Genomic DNA, 4,697 nt, shown 5'->3' with positions numbered 1-4,697 from the left:
GTTGTTTTCATTCAAAGTCTGTTCTGTACATTCTAATTCCGTTGTTTTCATTCAAACTCTGTTCTGTACATTCTAATTCCGTTGTTTACATTCAAACTCTGTTCTGTACATTTCAATTCTGTTGTTTTGATTCAAATTCCATTGTTTTCATTCAAATTCTGTTCTCTACATTCTAATTCCGTTGTTTTCATTCAAACTCTGTTCTGTACATTTTAATTCCGTTGTTTTGATTCAAATTCCATTGTTTTCTTTCAAATTCTGTTCTCTACATTCTAATTCCGTTGTTTTCATTCAAACTCTGTTCTGTACATTTTAATTCCGTTGTTTTCATTCAAACTCTGTTCTGTACATTCTAATTCTGTTGTTTTCATTCAAATTCTGTTCTGTACATTCTAATTCCGTTGTTTTCATTCAAATTCCATTGTTTTGATTCAAATTCAGTTCTGTTCATTCTAATTCTGTTGTTTTGATTCAAATTCCATTGTTTTTCCATTGAACTGAATTTGAATCAAAACAATGGTATTTGAATGAAAACAACAGAATTAGAATGAAAACAATGGACTATTAATACATTCTAATTCCGTTGTTGTCATTCAAACTCTGTTCTGTACATTCTAATTCCGTTTTTTTCATTCAAACTCTGTTCTGTACATTCTAATTCTGTTGTTTTGATTCAAATTCCATTGTTTTTATTCAAACTCTGTTTTGTACATTCTACTTCCGTTTTTCATTCAAACTCTGTTCTGTATATTCTAATTCCGTTGTTTTCATTCAAACTCTGTTCTGTACATTCTAATTCCGTTGTTTTCATTCAAACTCTATTCTGTACATTCTAATTCCGTTGTTTTCATTCAAACTCTGTTCTGTACATTTCAATTCTGTTTTTTTTATTCTAATTCCGTTGTTTTCATTCAAACTCTGTTCTGTACATTCTAATTCCGTTTTTTTTTTCATTCAAACTCTGTTCTGTACATTTCTATTCTGTTGTTTTGATTCAAATTCCATTGTTTTTATTCAAACTCTGTTTTGTACATTCTACTTCCGTTTTTCATTCAAACTCTGTTCTGTATATTCTAATTCTGTTGTTTTCATTCAAAGTCTGTTCTGTACATTCTAATTCCGTTGTTTTCATTCAAACTCTGTTCTGTACATTCTAATTCCGTTGTTTTCATTCAAACTCTGTTCTGTACATTCTAATTCCGTTGTTTACATTCAAACTCTGTTCCGTACATTTCAATTCTGTTGTTTTGATTCAAATTCCATTGTTTTCTTTCAAATTCTGTTCTCTACATTCTAATTCCGTTGTTTTCATTCAAACTCTGTTCTGTACATTTTAATTCCGTTGTTTTGATTCAAATTCCATTGTTTTCTTTCAAATTCTGTTCTCTACATTCTAATTCCGTTGTTTTCATTCAAACTCTGTTCTGTACATTTTAATTCCGTTGTTTTCATTCAAACTCTGTTCTGTACATTCTAATTCCGTTGTTTTCATTCAAATTCCATTGTTTTGATTCAAATTCAGTTCTGTTCATTCTAATTCTGTTGTTTTGATTCAAATTCCATTGTTTTTCCATTGAACTGAATTTGAATCAAAACAATGGTATTTGAATGAAAACAACAGAATTAGAATGAAAACAATGGACTATTAATACATTCTAATTCCGTTGTTGTCATTCAAACTCTGTTCTGTACATTCTAATTCCGTTTTTTTCATTCAAACTCTGTTCTGTACTTTCTAATTCTGTTGTTTTGATTCAAATTCCATTGTTTTTATTCAAACTCTGTTTTGTACATTCTACTTCCGTTTTTCATTCAAACTCTGTTCTGTATATTCTAATTCCGTTGTTTTCATTCAAACTCTGTTCTGTACATTCTAATTCCGTTGTTTTCATTCAAACTCTATTCTGTACATTCTAATTCCGTTGTTTTCATTCAAACTCTGTTCTGTACATTTCAATTCAGTTTTTTTTATTCTAATTCCGTTGTTTTCATTCAAACTCTGTTCTGTACATTCTAATTCCGTTTTTTTTTTCATTCAAACTCTGTTCTGTACATTTCTATTCTGTTGTTTTGATTCAAATTCCATTGTTTTTATTCAAACTCTGTTTTGTACATTCTACTTCCGTTTTTCATTCAAACTCTGTTCTGTATATTCTAATTCTGTTGTTTTCATTCAAAGTCTGTTCTGTACATTCTAATTCCGTTGTTTTCATTCAAACTCTGTTCTGTACATTCTAATTCCGTTGTTTTCATTCAAACTCTGTTCTGTACATTCTAATTCCGTTGTTTACATTCAAACTCTGTTCTGTACATTTCAATTCTGTTGTTTTGATTCAAATTCCATTGTTTTCTTTCAAATTCTGTTCTCTACATTCTAATTCCGTTGTTTTCATTCAAACTCTGTTCTGTACATTTTAATTCCGTTGTTTTCATTCAAACTCTGTTCTGTACATTCTAATTCTGTTGTTTTCATTCAAATTCTGTTCTGTACATTCTAATTCCGTTGTTTTCATTCAAATTCCATTGTTTTGATTCAAATTCAGTTCTGTTCATTCTAATTCTGTTGTTTTTATTCAAATTCCATTTTTTTTCCATTGAACTGAATTTGAATCAAAACAATGGTATTTGAATGAAAACAACAGAATTAGAATGAAAACAATGGACTATTAATACATTCTAATTCCGTTGTTGTCATTCAAACTCTGTTCTGTACATTTCAATTCAGTTTGTTTTATTCTAATTCCATTGTTTTCATTCAAACTCTGTTCTGTACATTCTAATTCTGTTTTTTTCATTCAAACTCTGTTCTGTACATTCTAATTCCGGTTTTTTTCATTCAAACTCTGTTCTGTACATTTCTATTCTGTTGTTTTGATTCAAATTCCATTGTTTTTATTCAAACTCTGTTTTGTACATTCTACTTCCGTTTTTCATTCAAACTCTGTTCTGTACATTCTAATTCCGTTGTTTTCATTCTAATTCTGTTGTTTGTTTTAATATTCCATTGTTTTCATTCTAATTCTGTTGTTTTCATTCAAATTCCATTGTTTTGATTCAAATTCAGTTCTGTTCATTCTAATTTCGTTGTTTTCATTCAAATTCCGTTTTTTTCATTCAAACTCTGTTCTATACATTTCAATTCTGTTGTTTTGATTCAAATTCCATTGTTTTCTTTCAAATTCTGTTCTCTACATTCTAATTCCCTTGTTTTCATTCAAACTCTGTTCTGTACATTCTAATTCCCTTGTTTTCATTCAAACTCTGTTCTGTACATTCTAATTCCGTTGTGTTCATTCAAACTCTGTTCTGTACATTCTAATTCTGTTTTTTTCATTCAAATTCTGTTCTGTACATTCTAAATCCGTTGTTTTAATTCAAACTCTGTTCTGTACATTCTAATTCCGTTGTTTTCATTCAAAGTCTGTTCTGTACATTCTAATTCCGTTTTTTTCATTCAAACTCTGTTCTGTATGTTCTAATTCCCTTGTTTTCATTCAAACTCTGTTCTGTACATTCTAAATCCGTTGTTTTCATTCAAACTCTGTTCTGTACATTCTAATTCCGTTGTTTTCATTCAAACTCTGTTCTGTACATTTCAATTCAGTTTTTTTTATTCTAATTCCATTGTTTTCATTCAAACTCTGTTCTGTACATTCTAATTCTGGTTTTTTTTCATTCAAACTCTGTTCTGTACATTCTAATTCCGTTGTTTTCATTCAAAGTCTGTTCTGTACATTCTAATTCCGTTGTTTTCATTCAAACTCTGTTCTGTATATTCTAATTCCCTTGTTTTCATTCAAACTCTGTTCTGTACATTCTAATTCCGTTGTTTACATTCAAACTCTGTTCTGTACATTCTAATTCCCTTGTTTTCATTCAAACTCTGTTCTGTACATTCTAATTCCGTTGTTTACATTCAAACTCTGTTCTGTACATTCTAATTCCGTTGTTTTCATTCAAACTCTGTTCTGTACATTCTAATTCCGTTGTGTTCATTCAAACTCTGTTCTGTACATTCAAATTCTGTTTTTTTCATTCAAATTCTGTTCTGTACATTCTAATTCCGTTGTTTTCATTCAAACTCTGTTCTGTACATTCTAATTCCGTTGTTTTCATTCAAAGTCTGTTCTGTACATTCTAATTCCGTTTTTTTCATTCAAACTCTGTTCTGTACATTCTAATTCCGTTGTTTTCATTCAAACTCTGTTCTGTACATTTCAATTCTGTTTTTTTTATTCTAATTCCGTTGTTTTCATTCAAACTCTGTTCTGTACATTTTAATTCCGTTGTTTTGATTCAAATTCCATTGTTTTCTTTCAAATTCTGTTCTCTACATTCTAATTCCGTTGTTTTCATTCAAACTCTGTTCTGTACATTTTAATTCCGTTGTTTTCATTCAAACTCTGTTCTGTACATTCTAATTCTGTTGTTTTCATTCAAATTCTGTTCTGTACATTCTAATTCCGTTGTTTTCATTCAAACTCTGTTCTGTACATTTCAATTCTGTTTTTTTTATTCTAATTCCGTTGTTTTCATTCAAACTCTGTTCTGTACATTTTAATTCCGTTGTTTTGATTCAAATTCCATTGTTTTCTTTCAAATTCTGTTCTCTACATTCTAATTCCGTTGTTTTCATTCAAACTCTGTTCTGTACATTTTAATTCCGTTGTTTTCATTCAAACTCTGTTCTGTACATT

This window comes from Copadichromis virginalis, linkage group LG18, assembly GCF_057382275.1.
Source record: "Copadichromis virginalis isolate Kocher_CV1m ecotype Utaka linkage group LG18, C_Virginalis_male_GT1.1, whole genome shotgun sequence".
In the NCBI taxonomy this organism is placed as follows: domain Eukaryota; kingdom Metazoa; phylum Chordata; class Actinopteri; order Cichliformes; family Cichlidae; genus Copadichromis; species Copadichromis virginalis.
This window is presented reverse-complemented; position numbering follows the sequence as displayed.